The sequence below is a fragment of the Euleptes europaea genome, chromosome 8, assembly GCF_029931775.1.
Source record: "Euleptes europaea isolate rEulEur1 chromosome 8, rEulEur1.hap1, whole genome shotgun sequence".
NCBI classification, from domain to species: domain Eukaryota; kingdom Metazoa; phylum Chordata; class Lepidosauria; order Squamata; family Sphaerodactylidae; genus Euleptes; species Euleptes europaea.
The window spans coordinates 18,954,443-18,977,554 of record NC_079319.1 but is presented as its reverse complement, the minus strand read 5'-3'; the positions used below and the strand labels follow the sequence as shown (position 1 = coordinate 18,977,554).

At 42.8% G+C, this 23,112-nt stretch overlaps 1 protein-coding gene across 1 annotated transcript in view; it reads right to left on the bottom strand.

Annotated features, from left to right (window-relative positions):
- Positions 1-23,112, bottom strand: part of CSMD3 (CUB and Sushi multiple domains 3) — a 712,581-nt gene that overhangs the window by 293,995 nt on the left and 395,474 nt on the right. The window lies entirely within an intron of this gene.

Sequence of the window (23,112 nt, the reverse complement as noted above, 5' to 3'; positions counted from 1 at the left end):
ATTTTGTGTACACGTTAGTGAATACTTTCTCTCTCTGAAGAAGTGAGCTGTGACTCACAAAAGCTCATATCCTGCCAGAAATGTTGTTAGTCTTTTCTACTGCTCTCTCTCTCTCTCTCTCTCACACACACACGAATGGAATTTCACACATAACACAAATGCAACATTAAAAATGTAGCTATACACACGGAGTCACTGTAATCATAAAATATGTATACACATAACAGTGTCTGAGCATTTTTTCTACAATTGGAAGTTATCTGGATGTCAATTTTAAACCACTAGGTAGATTCACACAATAACATTTTTTATTCAGTGGACAAGAAGTCTATGGAAGAAGCTGCAGCTTTGGCACAAGGCACATCCTTCCCTAGCTGCAAGCCAGATTGGGTATGCCAGATTTCCAACATATCCATCATCATTTTTTCCCAGGCATGTTTCTTCTGTTATTATGACTCATAGGGGTAACTTCTGTGAACAAATCCTATACAGAGTTACTCCAGTCTAAATCCATTTAAATAAATGCGGTTAGGCTGGAACAACTTCTTCCTACGTTTCTACTCTAAAAGTGTCTTTAATTCCACAGGCAGGGTTGCCAATCTCCAGGTGGGTCTGCAGATCTCCCAGAAATACAACAGATCTTCAGACTACAGAGATCAGTTCCCTTGGAGAAAATGGCTGCTTTGGAGGGTGGACTCTATGGCATTGTACTCTCGCCAAACCTAACCCTCCTGATGCTCCACCCCCAAAATAATAGAATCATAGAGTTGGAAGGGACCACCAGGGTCATCTAGTCCAACCCCCTGCACAATGCAGGAAATTCACAACTACCTCCCCCACACACACCCTGTGCCCAGAATATGGCCAAGATGCCCTCCTTCTCATGAACTGCCTAAGGTCATAGAATCAGCCTTGCTGACAGATGCCCATCTAGCCTCTGCTTACAAAACCTCCAGGGAAGAGAGCTCACCACCTCCTGAGGAAGCCTGTTCCACTGAGGAACCGCTCTGTTAGAAAATTATTCCTAATGTCTAGATGGAAACTCTTCCGGGTAGAAACTCTTCTGAGTAAAAATCTCCAGGAATTTTACAACCCAGAGTTGGCAACCCTATGCAGAGTTCCTTAAACCATAAATAACCACCACAATAGCAAGAACAGCATATTAAAAAATAATGCTTTGTTTTTTAAAAAATATATTATTGGACATATTTTACTAAGTGTTCCGAATGGTCGGTGAACTCTCTGCATTAAATTTGTTGGTTCACCCCTCCCCCCTTTTAAATTGAAAAGCAGTCCAGTTTCCCGCTTAAATTAGAATACACAATGGCTGTTTCAACATCTGCTGGTTGTGAAGAAAATTCAATTTATTTCTAGCACATTTTAGAGATGAAAGAAGGCTGAATTAGTAAATGCTAAGAAGCATAATTATATATGCCAGTAGATAACACAACAGAAATTAGTTCAAAACAGCAAAAGTGATCATTTCATAAGAAGTTCCCATTTATACAGAGGGCTCAGCATTGTCAGCGATCCCAGGATGCTAGGGACTCAGATTTTTTTCTTCTTTCAGCTTATTACAAGGCTTGCCAACTCTGAGTTTGGAAATTTCTGGAGATTTGGGGTACAGCCTGAGGATTTCTGGGATTTGGGGAGGGGAGGACCACAGGAGTGTATAATGCCATACAGTCTACCCTCTGAAGATGCTGTGTCCTACTGGGGAACGGATCTCTGTCTTCTGGAGATCAGTTGTAATTCCAAGAGATCTTCTGGTCCCACCTAGAGGATGACAATCCTACCCAAAAGTCCTTCATTTAATTTTTATACCACCTTTTAAGGAAAATAATCCAACTGATGAACAAAATCAAACAATAGCATAAAATAAAGCGTTTGAAAGTTGTTCCTGATCTAACAACAACAAAAACTAGCCCGCAACACAGTATGGAGATCTAACATTTAAGATTAGAAACCTCTCTAGACCTCTGGGCATGCAGAACTAATTATGCAGTTCTTGGAATTTCCACCAAAGACTAGAAAGCCCATGTAAAAATGTTGGCAGGTAACTAATGTGATGATGCTTGTCTGTGACTAAGCCATTCCGATCCACAAATCCAAGGAGAAATGTAGAAGGAGATAATTTTGAAAGCACTCCTAAAATGATTTTTAGTTATCCAACACAATCTTGAATTATTGTATGAGTCTGAGATTTAAAACCGTCCAGGTGTTATAGCGAAAATGAAATTGCTCACCAACTGTTCAGGTTATTGGAGGGTATCACTGTATGCTCAAAGGCAACCGCATGTAACCTGCTAATGAATGCCTATAACAGTTTTTATTATAATGCCGTCTCTCCGAAAATTTAACAAGTGATCCTGACCTTTTTGAAAAGGCATACCTACCTACTTAAAAGAGGGATTTAAATAACTAGTGGAGTGATTTACTAACTGAAAGATTTTCAACATGGAGATTTCCAAGAGTAGCTTTTAAAGATTATTTTTTTCCTCTTCTCTTGCTTTATAATGTACCTAACCTGGAACAAGGACCTTTAAGCTACAACATCTATTGCCTCTCCACAGCCCACCAACTGTGATGAACTAGATGCCAAGTGAAAATTTTCTCAGACATTATTGATGTATGGATGTTTTATCTTTATTTTTATAGCTTTGTTCTACCATATCACTTTCACTGTTTTTATGGTATTTTATTGGAAATTGTTTTTTATGGTGGATTTGGGCTAGTTTTATATAGCTGCTTTTAGTTTTATTCTGTTGCTTTTATCTTGTTAAATTGTCATTTTACATTTTTATTGCCTCGTTGTTATAAGCCCTCTGGTGATTTTCTTTAACTGAGTTCCCAGGATAGAAATACTTGAAATAAATATATTTTAAATAAATATTTTTTTTTCTTCACAATACTTCATTGGTATCAAACACAACCACAGTGCAAGAACTGTAAGACACAAGAGGAGTGCAATAGGCTTAAACAAAGATGTAAAGCTACATATCCAACAACTTATAACCCAAACTGAAAATCTTCTGGTCATCCACTGCCTTTTTTATCAAATGACACTTTGTTCCAAATAATATCAGATTCAATAATGTCAATGTACTCCAAATATTCATTCAACAAGTTTTGTTGATAGCAACTCTACTAGGTTGATCCCTGCACACATAATATATGAGAGACATATATTATTATTATTAATTACATTTCTACCCCGCTCTCCCGAACCCGAAGGTCGAGCTCAGAGTGGCTGACACAGTCTAAAAACACAATAAAACAATAACCCATTAAAATAGTTTAAGATAATTTAAAATATACTAACCAGTATTACAACTAAAACCAATCTGACCAGATGTTTGAGTAACTGGTAATAGATTTTACAATCTATACACATGCCTGGTTGGGTTTGAACTGTTTGTATATGTATTTATTTATTTATTTCTGTAAATGTGCGCAGGCTTAACATGGGTTTTAATTAACCACTGATGAAGGCCTAATAGGCCAAAACGTGTTTGGTATGTGGTTACAAAGAACAACCCTAGGAAATGCCATTGTGCTATTTTAATGTTTTAAAATATTTTTTACACACACACACATACACACACACACACACATATTCTTTCTACCCAACCTTGGGTACCCAGCTTCTGTTTTCAGGTTGGGTTTTATTCCCCTCTTTTTTCTTCCAAATAAGCAATAATACACCCATTTCATTGGCTAGAAGTAAAAAAACAAAGTCCCTTGCCTGCTTCCTGCCATGCCTACATAGCCACCGTGTATAAGTTATGTTACTAAGGTATCTTTCAAGTGTTTTTTTTTACTGTGGTTTTTCTGCCAAAGTGCAATATTGTTGTTGTTTTGCATTTTTCAAGCATACTTTGTCTCATCTGTTTGCCATCTGTATGTTGTGTTCTCCCTTTTGTTTGTTTTTTTGTTTTGTTTCCCCCCTACAATTTTCCAAAGCTCTTTTGATCCATGTTTCTTTTTGATGTGTTGTACCTTTAGGCTGACTATTCAGAATATGGCTTCATCACTGCAAGCATGAGATCTCTTCGTAGACCTGGTCTTTTCTGACCTCCTCTCCTCACGACAAATTAACTCTGCAAAGGAGCTGCTTTAACCTCTGTAGCCTTTGCAGTGCATTTCTTTTAAGGGCTAATTCCCCTGTTCCCCTTTTAAACACTGTCTGAAATCTCTGTCCTCACCTTCCTGTAAAGCCCTACATTACTGGAAGGAGAGAGGGAGAACAGGAGTTGCAGGAAAGGGCAATTATGGTAACTTCAAGAATCCAGCAAAGGAATGGCTACATGTGAAAATGCTACACAAAATTATTGAATTATGGGGTAGCCAATGAGCATGCCCAGTGCCTCCCCAGTGATGGGTTCTGATAGCGCAAAATCCCAGCTGTGCCTGGGACTCCTTTCAAGGCTGTCTTGTAGTTATAAAAGGCTTTAATCAGGGATAATGTGCATACTAAGTATCTACTGTTCCACAGTGCCCTCTTTTCTTCAAGACTTTCCTACTAGGATATATATGGCTGACTTTGACGCCGTGAACTTTGTATGGTGTTTCTGCTACCAAGTAAGATGTGGAGATGTCTGGGTGGTATAAATGGAATGACCATGTTTTTTTTCTCCTGTGTGTTCACCTGTCAAATATGTCACACCAATCTGTGAACATCCCAAGAGTATGGAAGGCATAGAGTACATAAGAAAAGCCGTTCTGGATCAGACCAAGGCCCGTCAAGTCCAGCAGTCTGTTCACATAGTGGCCATCCAGGGGCCTCTAGGAAACCCACAAACAAGATGACTGCAGCAGCATCCTGCCTGGGCTCCACAGCACCTAATATAATAGGCATACTTCCCTGATACCAGAGAGAATAGGTATGCATCATGACTAGTATTCATTTTGACTAGTTGCCATGGATAGCCCTATCCTCCATGAACATGTCATGTAATGCCAGTTAGTACTGTTTTGCCTTGTTGGGTTGTGGGGACAAATGTATGTTTGGAGTGCATGCTGGCATTACAGTATGTTACAGTATGTTAGTTGACTTCCATACATGAATGACACGGAAGCATAGTCAATATGCAGCTCTATGACTGGTGGGTACCTTCAGGGTTGCTATGGTCTCTAGCACAGATGGTATGCTCTCAGTTCTTTGTGACTGAGCTTCTTTTATTTGTTGCTGAGCAAACAAAGATATCCTCCCAGCTACGGAGGCATCATGCCAGTATCAGAGACATGTTGGTAGCTTAGAAGGGGACTGCCCATCAGTCTGATTCAGCACTAATGCATTCTGTTGAGAAATAGAACTTCTGGAAATAAGGATAATTCTAAATAAACAAAAATAATTACTTATATTAATTAAAAATCAAAACAATGCCCACATAGGGAAATAAATGAAAACAAAGCAAATAAATTAAAACTGTAATGCAAATTGTGCTGCCTTTTAGTTACACAGCAACAAATTGTATGTATGTTTGTTTTTCCTGTAAAGCCAAAAACTGGGGGAAGGGGATTGTTAGAGTTAATGCCTTTATTCTTTAGGCATTAATAGAACATCTTGGTTTAATCATAGATTTCCCTAAAAGCCTTGCATACATTAACATTTGTAATGTGCCTTCTTTCAAGTTAGAGCTGCCAGATTACTATCTAGTTGTTAAAGCATTTTCAGCCTATTTCCATTCTACAAAGAATACCTCACCTAACTCTAAACTCACTCATGGAATTAAGCATTTAAAGCCATTTGTGGTTGATGTATGTGTGCCTATATGTCTCTCAATATTTTAAATGGTTTGTTGCATCATAATGTGAGAACTGCTCCGACTGATCGGAGTGAGAAGCTTTGCCAATGAAGTTTATGCTGCAATAGCAGCTCCAGAGACACAGACTTGACACTGGAGACATCGAATGGGGAACAAACGTGGGGAACTAAACCTCAGGGCTGAATCTTGCTTAGGATTTTTTAAAAGTTGCATCTGGTAAATAATCAGAAGGAATTTTCCAGTTGTCACTTTTCGAGGGACAGGTGTGTATGTGTGTGTGTGTGTGTGTGTGTGTGTAAAGTGTCGTCAAGTCGCAGCAGCTTATGGCGACCCCTTTTTGGGGTTTTCATGGCAAGAGACTAACAGAGGTGGTTTGCCAGTGCCTTCCTCTGCACAGCAACCCTGGCATTCCTCCATGGTCTCCCATCCAAATACTAACCAGGGCTGACCCTGCTTAGCTTCTGAGATCTGACGAGATCAGGCTAGCCTGGGCCATCCAGGTCAGGGCCTGACAGGTGGGTAGAAGAGATAAAATAAAGTGTGTTCTGATTTGGTTACTGACATTTATATTCCTCAGAATATATCTATTTTATTTTCAACTCAGGATGTTCTGACTACTCCCAAGTAAACAGAGGCGAAGTATTTGTGACAGAATACCGAATATAAAGAAGTCCTGTTCTTTCGTTTTCAAGTCAGGTATCCAACATTGTTTCTTAAAAAGCAGCCCCCCCCAATAAAAATAACTGTGTTTTTAATATAATTGATTATAATAGTATTGTTTAAAAGTGTCATTTTGAATCCAACATTCATTAGAGAATTCGGAAAACAATGTAGAATATGTGATTAGAACTGTTCTTCCTAAAAGCAAAACTTGGTGGTACATATAACCACTTTCTTCTGAACAGCACAACTGAAATCAAATAACATCAATCAGGAATTATTTGCCGTATTTATTTCACTGACACATATGTGCTTAATGACTATATAGAGACATTCTACTCCAAAGAGACCCAAGATACATGAATTCTCTTCACATGGAGGCAGAATCTCTAACACTCAGACATTCTTATCCAATAGTTTTCTTCTGATGAAATTGTTTTAAATTCCTGTTAAAATAATTAACTGCAGTCCAAAGCCACATGAAATGAGTTCTGCATGCACAAAAGGACTTCTGGAAACCTGGAAATAAGGCCAAAATATCTATTTACCGGTACGGGTATTGAGGTTATTTTGGGTTTACCAAAAAAAAAAAAAAAATTTGTGCCCAGTAAACCCAAACCCAAAATTTACTGGGGTTTTTCCACAACCCTAATGCATACCCATTCTCTCTAGTATCAGAGGAACATGCCTATTATATTAGATGCTGTGGAACACAGGCAGGATGGTGCTGCTGCAGTCGTCTTGTTTGTGGGCTTTCTAGAGGCAACTGGTTGGCCACTGTGTGAACAGACTGCTGGATGTGGTGGGCCTTGGTCTGATCCAGCCTGGCTTTTCTTATGTTCTTATGCCAACTCTGTGGAATTCTGCATGTAGCAAAGGACTCCCAGAACTGACTTGTGCACAGACAATTTCTAGGCAAGTCGGCCCTGTTCAGACTGCACCATGAATGCATGGTCCCTCCACTTGATCATAGGCTGAGTGTCACAAGAACTGTACTTTAACGTGGCACTGGAAAACCAGCAATCAAAGTCAAGAGACCTTCAGAAACAACCACCAATGTGATGACGTACTCTCTGCTGCCGAAATCACAATAGGCTTACCAATCACAAACACCCTCATGGACTGCTCGGTGGGGGTAATAAAAGCGATTAAGAGGTTGCTTTTTATCAAGTGTTCTGTAGTAGGGTCACCATAAGTCAGCTGTGACTTGATGGCACTTTCCACCATCAGTAGCAGAGGAATGCTTATGAATGCATTGCACACTAAGGCTTTGGAGAACAATGTTTTTTTGTCTTGTTCATCATGGAAAAAAACAAGGAAAGAAAAGCTGGGGGGATCACAAGAAAAGCACATAAAAAATAAACCCTTTGCTTAAAACACTGGCTATTGGGTTGAGAAGCTTCCCAGAGCTTGACAGCATTATACAGCTTCTTCTTCTCCCCCCCCCCGGCTTTTTCTATAGCGTTTTCCTGGGCTCAGTTACAGTTCGATGGAGCCTTAAAATCAGTCTTTGGGGGTTCTTCCTTATCTGTGTCCGAAAAGCAACTAGTCTCTATGGCAGGGACAAAAAATAGAGTTACACGGATGACACATTTTGAGCATGTGCAGAATGTTATATTACACTGTGCACTAATTTAGAATTTGTCCGTGAAATGAAATTTGACTTTGCATATATGCAAACATTATGAGACAGGCAAATGTATATCTGAAGACAGGAAATTACAAATTTCACTCAGATCAGTAAAAGGAGTGATTGTTAGCATCAAAACTAAGGAAATCTCGTGGTTTCATAGAAAACACATATCAAAAACTATTACATTTTAATCCACTGTTCCTCCAAGGAGCTTAGGGTGACATGTGTGGTTTGTGCAGTTCTTCTGATGCCCCATCACAACAACCCTGTGAGGTACATCAGGCTGAGAAATAGTTAGTCACCCAGTAAACTTCTGAAGTAAGTGGGAATTTGAACTAGGGACCTCCCTGCTCTAAACCAAAAATTAACTACTACACCACATTGCTCTATGGGAGTTCTGTGACATATTAGCCCTCAGGTAAATTTAAACATTTCAGTCCTGGATTAAAATAAAAAAGTAAAGGTAAAGATCCCCTGTGCAAGCACTGGGTCATTCCTGACCCATGGGGTGATCTCACATCTCGACATTTACTAGGCAGACTTTGTGTACGGGGTGGTTTGCCAGTGCCTTCCCCAGTCATCTTCCCTTTACCCCCAGCAAGCTGGGTACTTAAAATATCTGCTATTAAATGTACATATTGTGCTGAAGAAAATAATTACCGTATATACTCGGGTATAAGCCGACCCGAGTATAAGCCGAGGTGCCTAATTTCACCCCCAAAATGAGGAAACATTAGGCACCCGCGTATAAGCTGAGGGTGGGAAAGGAGGCCCTTCCCCCCCCCTCAGGCTTACCTTACCGGCCCCCGCTGCCTGCCTGCGCGCCTTCCCTGCAGGCCAGGAGCGGCCCACGGGGCCGCCTGAAGGTGCATGTGGGGGAACAGATCTGCGCCACCCCCCTGGGGTGGGGAACATCTGCTTAAAGAGCCCGCCCGCCCCGCGCGCCTTCAGGGAAGACCCCTGAAGGCGCCCGGGGTGAGGTGGGGAACAGAGAAGGCAGGCGGCGATGGCAGCGGCGGCCCCCTCCCTGCGCCCAAGAGGCCCCGCGGGCCGCTCCTGGCCCGCAGAGAAGGCGCGCGGGCAGGCGGCGATGGTGGCCGCGGCGGCAGTGGTAAGTTCCCCCCCTCCCTCCACCTACCGACCCGCGTATAAGCCGACTTGGGTTTTCCAAGCCCTTTTTTTGGGCTGAAAAACTCGGCTTATAAGCAAGTATATACAGTATACATATGAAAAATTATTTCTGGAAAGACATGAATGACAACCAGAAGTAAGACTTACAGTGTCATCCTATCATTTTCCTGTGAGTAAGCCCCATTGAATAGACTTGAGTAGGATTCAGAGTAGGCCTGTTTATGACTGCTCTCTTAGGAACTTTGTTGTGAAGGAAAGGGGGTAGAATCCTAAAGATTTTGGCAAACAGATTTGGTTGCGTCAAGTCACAGCCAATTTCTGGCATCCTCAGCAAGGGGCTTTCAAGGCAAGTGAGAAGCAGAGGTGGTTTGACATTGCCTTCCTCTGCAGAGCCTTCTTTAGTGGTCTTCCATCCAAGTACTGACCATCTTTAGCTTTTGAGATGTGATAAGACTTGGCTTCCCCATGGTGCTTTAATCCCTGGTATCCTTATACCACTCTTGAAATGCCAATCTGTTCTTGAAGAAGGTGGTACCCCCCCCCCCAAGCTGGGGGAAGGAAGACTCTTGTTGGGTCTTCCTCTTTTCCTGCTACCTTCATTTTTTTCCTAGCATGATTGTCTTTTCCAGTGACTCTTCTCTTAATGGGACCAAAGTATGATAGACTCAGTTTAGTCATTTTAGCTTCTAGGGTCAGTTCAGGCTTGATTTGATTTATAACCCACTGATTTGTTTTTTTTTTTTTTTTTTTTTTTTTGGCAGCCCACAGTATCTGTAAAACTCTCCTCCAACACCACATTTCAAAGGAATCTACTTTCTTCCTATCAGCTTCCAGCTTTCACACCCATACATAGTAATAGGGAATACAAGGCATGAATTAACTTGATCTTGGTTGCTAGTGACACATCCTTACACACACATATACACAAAAAAAGTTTAATTACTGGAATAGAGTAATAAAAGGTGACAATACTGGGAAACCTAATTAAAGCCTTTGATACTATGAACTGTTTCACAATTACCTTTATTTAACAGTTAAACAGAAACTAAGAAATAAGATGGCAAGACTAAACAATTTGTGTGATAGTTTTTAATCACAGCTGACAACTAGATCAGACAAACCAGTAGTATCATTTCTTGAGAGTATTGAAGGAAAGAATGGTGGAGGGCTTTCCCCTCCCTTTTTCTTTTTTAAGAAGCTACAACACAACCAAAATGAAATTGAATGTCACAGCAGATGCAACTTTCAGATGAGAGCCATGGTGGCATAGTGGTTAAGAGTGGCAGACTCTAATATGGAAAACAGGATTTGATTCCCCACTCCTCCACATGAATGACAAACTAATCTGGTAAACCAGGTTTGTTTTCCCACTCCTCCACATGAAGCCTGCTGGGTGACCTTGGGCTAGTCACAGTTCTCTTAGAACTCTCTCAGCCCCACCTACCTCACAAGGTGCCTGTTGTGGGGGGGAGGTGATTGTAAGTCTCTTTGAGCCTCCTTAAAGGCAGAGAAAAGCAGGGTATAAAAACTAACTCTTCTTCAAACTCATATAATTAAGAATTTGATTGTGATCTTCAAGCTCATTAATCCTGATTGACTTCAGTGGCATTAAATCAAATTACATTCCACTTCTCTAATTTATGTGGTTTATAAATTGGGATGTTAGATTACAATACAGTTCTTTGAACTATAAATTATGTTAGTACTCTCTTTGGCATCTGCCTTGATATCTCGTGCACCCTCAGCTATGTAATCTATCATTTCTAGTTGCTTTAAAAATATTTTATGATATTCACAAAAAGATCAACCTTTTCTTCCCAATTCCAGAGGCAAAGCCATGTTAGCCTATTCCAGCAAAATAAGAAAAAAGGGAGTTTTGTGACTAACAGATTATTCTGGTTTCAGCTTTTGTGGGCTAGTGCCGAAGTCCCCTATCAATCTGTTATAATGGGTGCCAAGTTCCCATGTATGGAATATGTTCATGGAAGCAAACATTCCTCATCTTCATTTTCCCATAATGGCTCCTTGCATCCCATTTATTCACGAAACAGCTTTTTTGTTTTGTTTTGCGGCGTGCGCGAATCGGCTTAGGAGGAGGCGCCACTGCGCCTCTTCCCCGCCAACTCTGCACACCGTCATTTCAGGAATGGGCTGTAAGTCTATGCCATAATGCACGTGCAACAACAATCTGCATGGCTCATCTCTAAAACTTTTATTCCCTGTCACCATAGAAAGTATTAGGATCAGGCTGAGAAACAAGTAGCAACTCCTGAGTGTAGGTGCTAAGTATTTTGGCAAATTATGATGGTCTGGTGACTTAACTTTGATAAAACTGCTTGCACACAAGGCCACTCTTGACTAAATCAACGCTATGTTTTTGTTTGAAGTTTGTTTCAAACACAATGTCAAGCAGTTCTGTGGCTTCACAGTACCCACTTGTGCTATAGGATGGCAGCCAAGTCATACCTTGGTAGATAAGAAATGCAGCTTGCAGTGGCTTTTGTACTTATACAGTCCACAAACTAAAACTTCTTGCTTGTTGGAGAAGAGGCACATATTCGCTGGTGCCGTGGTCAGTTCATTAAAGTGATATATTTGTCAGGTACTGAATCTGTGCACCTGTGCAGTCAGCAACATCTATTCTGAAGCGATTACATGAACTGATCAGATACTGATCAGTGATACTGTCCAAAGACCACAGAGACATCAAAGTAGTGAGTCTGAGCTCAAAAGTCTCCCTTTTGTTTTAATTGTGTGTCTTTTAACAATTGGAGGTAGAGGCACCACTTGGATGGTGGGAGTGCGTGGTAACGCTGAGAAATTAGTATGTAAACATACAAACTCACTCACCTAAGTTCTTTTGTTGTGGGTGTACAGTCCTTCAAATAATCTACTCTGTGATTAAAAAGGTAAAGGTCCCCTGTGCAAGCACCGGGTCATTCTTGACCCACGAGGTGATGTCACATCCTGACATTTTCTAGGCAGACTTTGTTCACGGTGTGGTTTGCCTGTGCCTTCCCCAGTCATCTTCTTTTTACCCCCAGCAAGCTGGGTACTCATTTTACCAACCTCGGAAGGATGGAAGGCTGAGTCAACCTTGAGCCGGCTACCTGAAACCAACTTCTGTTGGGATCCAACTCAGGTCGTGAGCAAAGCTTTGGACTGCAATACTACAGCTAGTCACTCTGTGATTAGTGAACAGGATATGAACAGATTCAGCAGGTGATTGATCATACCTGCTTTTGAGGAAGTGCCAATGAACTATCAGAGAGCAGTGCTTATGTCTGTTTCACATATGCAAATGTGTGAATCCCCGTGTCAAAGTATTATGGGCTGTATCCAAATCATAGCAGTGCAAGCAGAAGGTCACTTCTGCTCATGCAAGTGTGGACAAATTTCTACTGATTTCCTAAGGGTTTTCCTCTCTATTCTCGAAACAATTACACAGACACTTGTGAAGACTAAATCTACAGAACACAGCATCTATATTTCCACTGATTTCTAATATTTTTCCTCTAAATATATAATTTAGTAAGAAATGTATCTATATTCATCTCACATTCTGTCTGTTCCCTATATCAAAAGCTAGAATCGGTATATTTCATTTTTCCTCCCTGCCAGAAGCATTTTTACAACATTGAAGAACATTGAGCAGAACATTACTTTAAGAGCCTGACATGTAGGTGAAGGTTTTCATGGTTAAGCTGTCCTTAATAAAAAGTTCTTTTGAAAGAACTTATATAAATGTTTGAGATACAAGACTGAGTTTGCAGTAACGAGGGGCTTATTTTTCTTGCTGTTTCTACACCCACAGTCCTTCACTTGCAGTCCAAGATATACCATTTACAAGTGTCAGAACTTCAGCAGCTGGAGATCTGAATGAATGAAATCACCTCATTCATCTCTCTCTCTCTCTCTCTCTCTCTCTCTCTCTCTCTCTCTCACACACACACACACACACACACACACACACACACACACACCTACCTAAGGTTGTTTCCCCCCCCCGCAATTTAAACATCATTAAAACATATTAAAAACATACATTATTGACAAGGCAGTTGGTCCAAAACTCAATCCTATTTATCAACTATAGAGACAGCAATAATAATAAAGAAAGATAAAGGATGGAAAGTAAGGGAAACTGATGAGGAATACAATTATAAGGGCTGAGAGGCATGAGGAGGTCCTGCGTAATTTCTTCACTTCGCCCACCATACATGCTACCTATGACCATGACCATTAACTTAGGGCTGAATACTAGGAGTTGTGAAAGTAAAAGTTCTCCTTCAGCCCTCTGTGTCTTTTAAAAATAATCTTCTACTGAGGGCTGGATGAACTTCCTCGACAACATGACTCGGTGGCATGAAACGCTGCATTAAGAAGGGGAAATGGGGGAGCAAGATAAACCTTAAACTCTTGTGTAAAGCAAAGCAAGCCAAACTCTGAGGCTTGGTCTGCTCTCAAAGAATAAGGGTTATAAATTATCCACACAAAAATAAATGGATAAATTTATTTTGTATTCTGGTATCACAATGCACCGCATTTCTCTGCTCAAGAGATTGTGTGTGTGTGTGTAAAGTGCCTTCAAGTCGCAGCCGACTTATGGTGACCCCTTTTGGGGTTTTCATGGCAAGAGACTAACAGAAGTGGTTTGCCAGTGCCTTCCTCTGCACAGCAACCCTGGTATTCCCTGGAGGTCTCCGATCCAAATACTAACCAGGGCTGACCCTGCTTAGCTTCTGAGATCTGATGAGATCAGGCTAGCCTGGGCCATCCATGTCTGGGCACTCAAGAGATTAGGGGGACGTAAAACATTGTGATGTCATGGCCCGAGATAAGTTGTACCAGATGCTACCTGGGGCTGGGAGAATCTGGAGCTGTGTTTGGTAATGGTAGGACATTTACAGTGCTGTCTAAACAGACTTAGACTCTTCCAAGATAACAGAACTCAGTGGGCTTAGAAGGGTGTGATTGTTAGAATAATATCTCATTAAACCTTGATTTTCCTCTGGTATACTTCCCTGACCTGGTTAGCCCAGGTGGTGTAGTGGTTAAGAGCGGTGGTTTGGAGTGGTGGACTCTGATATGGAGAACCGGGTTTGATTCCCCACTCCTCCACATGAGTGGCAGAGGCTAATCTGGTGAACCGGGTTGGTTTCCTCACTTCTACACATAAGGCCAGCTAGGTGACCTTTGGCTAGTCACAATTCTCTTAGAGCTCTCTCAGCCCCACCTACCTCACAGGGTATCTGTTGTGGGGAGGGGAAGGGAAGGTGATTGTAAGCCTTAAGTGTAAGGTGATTCTTCCTTAAGTGGTAGAGAAAGTCAGCATACAAAAACCAACCTTCTTCTTCTTCTAAGCAGGGTGGGCACTGGATAGTATTTGGATGGGAGACCTCCAAGGAATACCAGGGTCATGACATGGAGGCAGGCAATGGCAAACCACCTCTGAACGTCTCTTGCCTTGAAAACCCCACCAGGGGTTGCCATATGTCAGCTGTGACTTGAGGGCACTTTCCTCCAGACTTCCACCGATAAGGAAGAGAATGTGTTGTCTAAACTGGTGAAGCTTTATTTCTCAGACTGAGCTGTGATTGTATCATAACTACAATATTTTTTGTCACTGAAAAACTATATCAGTTCAAAGACCTCAATGTATCTTTTCAACGACAAGTCCAGACAGATGTGCTTGTCCTGGCACTACAATTGTAATATCCGGCACTGTAAGAGACCTTTTTTTTGGGGGGGGGAATGACATTTGAGGCAGGCTTTTGAAACTCTTACTTTATGACATTTCCTGGAGTCTTGTACCAAAAGCAGGCACTCCATAGTGGTGAGCAGAATGGCAAAAGTTATTTAATTACATGTCACGGACAGCTTGTCAGTGTGAGAGGACATTCTGTGACGACGGACTGGAACTGGCTGTATCACACAACTCTTTCAGAGCAATGTTCAACTTACCACACCACACCACACTGAATATAAAATTTTCTTTTCTTTCCTTTTTTAAAAATTTATGAAACAGTTTCTGAATCTGTGATAACCTCATAGTACACATCTCATTCCACCTAGTCCCCTGGGAGTGCAATAAATCTCATAATCTTGGAATTGTAAGATTATGAGACTTATTGCACTCCCAGGGGACTAGGTGGAATGAGATGTGTACTATGAGGTTATCACAGATTCAGAAACTGTTTCATAAATTTTAAAAAAAGGAAAGAAAAGAAAACTTTATATTCAGTGTGGTGTGGTGGTTAAGACCAATGGTTTGGAGTGGTGGACTCTAATCTGGAGAACGGGGCTTCAATCCCCACTCCTCCAGATGAGCTGCGAACGCTAATATGGTGAACAGGGCTGGTTTCCCCACTCCTACACATGAAGCCAGCTGGTTGACCTTGGGCCAGTCACAGTTCTCTTAGAGCTCTCTCAACCCAACCTACCTACCAGGGTGTCTGTTGTGGGGAGAGGAAAGGAAGGGGATTGTAAACCGGTTTGATTCTTCCTTAAGTGGTGGAGAAATTCAGCACATAAAAACCAACTCTTCTTCTTCTAAGTGACAGTTCAGAATAGGTTTTATATTCAATACATTGTACTGAAGTATGGCGACATATCTAGGAAGGAGAACACACCATCGTGGGGTAGTGATTAGAACGTTGGACTAGGATCTGGAAGACCCAGGTTCAAATCCCCCCTCTTCCAAAGAAGCTTGCTGGGGGACCTTGCCCCAGTTACACACAGTCAGCCTAACCTACCTCACTTTGGGGTTCCCATTGGGGAGAATCACAGAGTATAAATGAAGTAAATAAATATGTAAATCATTAAATATGAAGAAGCATAAAGGAAGGTCAGTACTTGTGTTCCAGAAAAGTAGTAAGTACAAAACTAAAAGAAGGAAGAAATTACAGGATATCGCTTTTAATATTTTTGACATTCACAGATTAATAAGTAGTTTATTGTTCTGATCTGGCCACTTTGAGCTACTTAAAAGTGATTTACTGCCTTCAAGTTAACATATGAGTTTGTCTTTCTTGTCATGAAAGGAAATATTAATAAATTATAGAAAATCTTTATCATCACCCAGCAGGATAGTTTTTCCCCTCCTATATAAATAATTATTTTGGTCTGTTCCCCATTTGGTATAAAATATTATCAACACTCTAAATTATGCATACTGAGAAAAGTCACTGAAGATCTCTTCAGTATATTGCACTCCTGTACTCACAAAATAACGTGATAAGATGATCAGGACTGGTAACCCCTCCCCCCCCAAAAAGGATACAAAACCCCATGTCTAACAAGCTAAGCACTGTGAATTGATCAGATTTTCACTTTCACCTACCTCCCAACACTCCTCCATGATCTAATCCTAACAGCACCAATCTAAAACCACAAGAAGGAGAAACATACCAGAGGAACAAACCCCTCTGGTTTCATCCCTCCACCCCACAATGCTCTCTCAGCAGAAATGCCAGGCTAAAGAAGAATCCCAGCCCTGGCAATCTCCATCCTAATCAATCATCCCAGTGGAGCTGGCCTTCTTCCACTCCCAGTGGATGGATGGTGGTTGTACCACCATACTCAAACAATTTAGGTGGTCATTTTACAAAGGTAACAGAGCTATATTATAAAGAAATGGTTCAGGAAGATTCTTTACAAAGGGAAAGGGCCTGTGGACTATACTACTGTTTATAGCATCTACAACCTTTTTCTACATGTATTGTATTTATCCTATTAGGCAATTTCTGCATTGTTTAACATGTCATATTAACACTTATGCTCTGTTTCAGCTTTGTTTCAGATTTCTGCTTGGTTTCAGATTTCCACAGCCCTAATCCTATTAAATTGCTTATTGGATGCCCCATCGTGTTAACAGCATTGATTTACACTCTGCAATCTGAGAGCCAGCGTGGTGTAATGGTTAAGAGCGGTGGACTCTAATCTAGAGAACCAGGTTCGATTCCCCACTCCTCCACATGAAGCCTGCTGGATGACCGTGGGCCAGTCACAGTTCTCTCAGAAGTCTCTCACAGCCTATGCAGAAGCAGGCAATGGCAAACCACCTCTGAACGCCTCTTGCCTTGAAAACCCTATGGGGGGGTCACCATAAATCAGCTGTGACTTGACAGCAAAATCACACACACACACACCATCTGCCTTGAGTCCCAGTGAAAAAGACGGACTATAAAAAAAATGTAAATGCAATAAAGTAAATACATAGGACAGGGAACTAGCTTGTTTTCTGTTGCTCCAGAGACTAGGACATGGAGTAATGGATTTAAACTAATAGAAAAGCAATTCCACCTAAGCATTAGAAAGAACTTTCTGATGATGAGGGCTGTTTGACGGTGGAATGTGCTGCCTCGGAGGGTGGTGGAGTCCCCGTCTTTGGAGGTCTTTAAGCAGAGGCTAGATGGCCATCTGTCAGGAGTGCTTTGATTGTGGGATCCTGCATGGCGGGGGGAGGGTTGGGGTCACTGGGGATGTGGGGGGAGGTAGTTGTTAATTTCCTGCACTGTGCAGGGGGTTGGACTAGATGACCCTGGTGGTCCCTTCCAACTCTATGATTCTATGATTCAAAGTCCCTATGAAAAGGCACCGCACTCGTGTTGTTAATAAATGAAAGTATTTCTCAACACAAATCCAAGCAGCAGTATTATTAGATCTTAGCCTGTTCAAAGTTCTTCGCAGTCTTCATTTTGTCTTCACAGCAGAGAAATATTTGTTTCCCATGGTATAAATGATAAGAGGTAGCTGAGTCAGTGTGAGCAGAATTTCACTGCAGACCATCCTGAGTTAAATTCAATTCCCTATTTCACCACATTCAGTACCTGTCAATATATAAGATCGAAGGTTCATTACAGGATTTTAAGAGGCCTGTTAAACTCTGGAATAATGCATGGGCCATGGCTGCACTGAGGCAAGGCAATGTGCTATGCTCTCATAGGCAGCCATATATTTTGCTTCCTCTATAACTATAACATTTAGTGAGGGATGGAAAAGGGAATCAGAATAGCCTTATTTATTGATCAATTTCTTCAGGCGCAGCCTTTCGGGGTTATCTTGATGGAGAATTTCCAGAGCCTGATTTCCACTTCCATGGAGCAAAGCCGATACAGGGGACCACCATAATATCTGTCTGCAGTTGGGGCTATTTTTAAAAGAAAAGTGTTTAAACAAGTTTGTTGTGGTTTTAGCACTCACATTTTTTTAAAGAGTTGACAGCATTAGAAAACCTGCAAGTCATAATACTCTCAGGATCTAGATATTCAAAAAAGACTCAATGGTATGCTTCCTTCTCGCCGGTTCTCCAACCTGAACTGGCTACTCCTCTGTACAGTTACTGCTACCCCTACCCCCCCCCCACATTGGTGTTTTAATATCCTTTATTTCCCATTCCCCCCCTTCTTTCAGATTGCTCAGTTTTTTGTTTTTTGTTCGTAAAATGCTTTTTTATGCGGCAGTTGGGTTTGGGGGGAAGGAGGGGAGCAATGCGAGGTAAGCCAATTATAGAGCAGCATTTAAAGGAGTGGGACTTGATTTGCGCTTGGGAGACTTTTTTCTGTATTCGTGGCTCAATTAGCACACAGTTTCGTCCCTGATCATTCAAGCCAATGCATACAGTTTTCCCCAACCCGGATTACTTTAATGTGCAATGAACCCAGGTCCAAGCAGGGAGATCCAGCCCATGCATAAAAGACCATTGACATTAGGTCCCCCCGCCCACCTTGAGAAGTGACCCCAGTTGCCCAGGACAGATCCTGCGGATGTCAGGAACTCACAACACCTTTGGCTGATTTCCCCATCTGACAGTTCACGGACGATATTCCGGGCTGGCACTATGTAAGACTACCAGATAACCAGATAGCCCAGTTCTCCAGATTAGAGTCCACCGCTCCAAACCACTGCTCTTAACCACTACAACACGCAACCATATAGAGACAAGGGGGGAATCACAGAGCATTACCTGCACCACTTAGCCTTAGAAGCTGGTGAACATGTCTCAGCCCTATGAAGTTCCGCAGGAAGAGAGGTGGCTTCAATAGCAACTCTTTCACTGGTGCGGACCCCTTCCCTCATACCACACACACTTGCCTTGTGTTGCCAGCTCTTTCAGCAAAGCCAGTGGACTCCCCAGTCTGACCATCGACCATCTTCCCTCTTCATTCCTTCAGGCTGTTCAGCCATATGAGAGTGTGTGCATGAGCGCACGCTGGCTGCCTGTCTGGTAGGGTTGCCAACTTCCAGGTAGTAGCTGGAGACCTCCTGCTATTACAATTGATCTCCGGCTGACAGAGATCCGTTCCCCTGGAGAAAATGGCCACTTTGGCAATTGGACACTGAGGCACTAAAGTCCCTCCCCAAACCCCGCCCTCCTCAGGCTCTGCCCCAAAAACCTCCCGCCGGTGGCAAAGAGGGACCTGGTACCCCTACTGCCTGGTGCCAACGACACAACCCCTTTTCAGGCAGCTCCCAGGCATTTGGGGGCTGAAACACAGCCCTCAACTAGGGTCATTGCTGGTGCCGCAGGTGAAGCCACCCCCACCCCCTCTCTGCAGTGCTGGCACTTCATGCAGCTGCTGAGTTCCCAGACAGCTAGTGCCGCCGCTGAGCTGCCCCCCACTGTGCTTCATGTGGCTGCTGGTGCTGCCACTAAGACCACCCACCCTAGGGTTGCCAACCTCCGGGTACTAGCTGGAGATCTCCTGCTATCACAGCTGATCTCCAGTTGATAGAGATCAGTTCACCTGGAGAAAATGGCCATTTTGGCAATTGGACTCTCTAGCATTGAAGTCCCTCCCCTCCCCAATCTCTCCACCCCCAAAACCTCCCGCCAGTGGCGAGAAGGGACCTCGCAACCCTAACCCACCCCCTTTGTGGTACTTCGTGCAGCTGCTGGTGCTGCCACCACCACCAAACTTCCCACCCCGCTTAGCTTTGTGCCGCTGTCAGGCTCTCAGGCATCTTTGAACACAGCCCTCCCCACGCACACGCTACCGGTGCGATACCGTAACTTCCGGGTTTGGGTGGGGTGCTGTTTCAGATGATTACAGACCTCACCTGTTTCAAAAATAAATGTCTAAGCACTTTAAAATTTAAGAACATAAGAAAGGCCCTGCTGGATCAGACCAAGGCCCATCAAGTCCAGCAGTCTGCTCACACAGTGGCCAACCAGGTACCTCTAGGAAGTCACAAACAAGACGACTGCAGCAGCACCATCCTGCCTGTGTTCCACTGCACCCAAAATAATAGGCATGCTCCTCTGATACTAGAGAGAATAGGTACGCAGCATGACTAGTATCCATTCTAACTAATAGCCATGAATATACCTCTCCTCCATGAATATGTCCTCTCCCATCTTGAAGCCCTCCAAGCTGGCAGCCATCACCACATCCTGGGGCAGGGAGTTCCACAATTTAACTATGTGTTGTGTGAAAAAATACTTCCTTTTACCTGTTTTGAATCTCTCGCCCTCCAGCTTTAGCAGATGACCCCGTGTTCTAGTATTATGGGAGAGGGAGAAAAACGTCTCCCTGTCCACTCTCTCCAAACCATGCATAATTTTATAGACCTCTATCATGTCTCCCCTTAGCCGCCTTCTTTCCAAGCTAAACAGCCCTAAGCGTCCTAACAGCTCCCCATAGGACAGTTGCTCTAGTCCCCTAATCATTTTGGTTGCTCTTTTCTGCACCTTCTCAAGCTCTGTAATATCCTTTTTTAGGTGTGGTGACCAGAACTGTACACAGTTTAGAAAGGTTTTATTACGCTTCTCCAATTGACCACGAAATCGCCCTATGTCTAAAGCAGCATTGCTGTAGTCATCAAAAATGGTATGCTGTCTGGCACATCCCGATGCAGCACTGTGAAGCCACAAATAAATAAAACATCTAAACTAGTTCTTGAATCTTAAAGAGAGAGAGAGAGAGAAAACTTGCTGGCTCTGTAGAATTCTGTACCAAAATGAATAGAAAAAGTTTCGAGAGCACATCGGTATCTACTTTATAGCCAGCCTTTAAAGCAGGTCTCATAAAAAGTAAGAGTTCAATTGGGCCGTTCTGTCCTATCAGCAACAAATCACAGATTCATACAGCCATTGTTTCATTTCCAGGCACCTTGTTTTGATTCTCGTCTTGAGTCTTGCAGGTACATTTGCAGAACTTTGTGTACGGAATGTGCTACAAGCAGGGGAACATTTCCCATCTGCCATAACCTTTCTAACCCGGACGTATTTTGGAGACTTGCGTTTTCTAGAAAACCGAATTGATTGAGGAGGCTTCGCTGAACTGATGAGCACATGCACATGTGAATACACACGCACAATGTCAAACATTGTCAGAGCTATCCAAAGGGGGAGGGGAATGGCCTTAAGAGCCAGTGTGATCCCTGCGCTGGAGTTAGGGCCACTTGTGTCAGATAAATGGGCACTAATGTCAGCACAGGGACACTTATACCTGCACCAGGGAGATGCACAGCAGCGCCATGAATAGCCACCGGCGCAGCTGCCGTGGCTGTATTTCTCCAGGGCAAGGGCTCGCTGTCTTGCTTCGAGTTTTCTGCCAGGGGCCCTGTAGCCATCATCCCTCCCATTTCACTGCTATCCCCAGTGAACCAGAGAGACTGCTTGGCTCTGTCCAGAGGGAGAGGGCACTTAGGGGCCATTACATCAACAGACCAGGTCACCTCCCTATTCCAGAGAGAGGAAACTTTATTGTAAGCATAGGTCTTCGCTGGGTGGAAATGTAGTGCAGCAAGATAAGGTCAAACGCAATGGTCAAAGATTCCAGGTTCAACATCCAGAACCACCAGTGAAAAGGATCCAGAATCAGGTGATATGAAATAGCTTTACCTGAGAAACTGGATAGCCTCTGCCAGTCAGACAATGCTCACCTCTGACACAGTATAAGGCAGCAACATCCTTTCTTGCCTAAAAGTGCTTTGATAAATAGCTTGAAAGGTTCTGATAAAGGATCTGAGAGCTATGTTGAAGGACACCTGGTTCCACCCTGTACTACTACAGGCACCAGCAACATAAATAGATTGAGGTGGGGTGATGCCTGATCCCACTCTGGGCTGGCTTATAGCCTTTGTTTTGGAGATGGCCTAATGAATAATTGGCCTAGGTCAATAAAACGGAGGGTGGAGGAGAAGGCCAACAAAATGAAATTTTAATGGCAACAATTAATGAGTGTGGGAGCTTTTACACTGGAAGCCAGCCTCACTTTGGTTTAGCAAAATATATAAGGTCAAGGATAAGAATAAGAGGTGGTTTTTATATGCTGACTTTATCATATAAAGAAGACTCAGACTGGCTTACAATCACCTTCCCTTCCCCTCCCCACAACAGACACCCTGTGAGGTAGGTGGGGCTGAGAGAATGTGAGTAGTCCAAGGTCACCCAGCTGACTTCACGTGGAGGAGTGGGGAAACAAATCCAGTTATCCAGATCAGAGTCCACCACTCCAAATCACCACGCTTAACCACTATTATATGGTTCTCCTAGTTGAGAGGGGTCTGGTTGAGTGGGTAAGGGGAGTGGTAAATGCTTCCTTGAGAGCTGGAATTGGGCTGCCTGTGCTCAAGAAGATTGTGATTAGATCTGTTTGGTGCAGGGGGGAGGGAAGAACTTCCCTGAGCCCCACCATGTTGGAAAACTTTCAGCTAGTCTCCAATCTTCCATTCTTGGACATGGTGCTAGAATGGTTGGGTGCTTCTCAGCTTCAAGGGCTCTTGAAAGAGACTGATTTCCTGGACCCATTTCAAGCTGGCTTTAGATCAGGATTTGGAACAGAGACTGTTTTGGTCAAGAATTAGACAGGGGGAGCATGACTCTGATAGTTCTGCTGAATTTCTCCACAGCCTTTAAAACCTACATGGCTTGGGACCAAGGTATCTGAAAATAAAAAAGTGTGCCTTATTTTC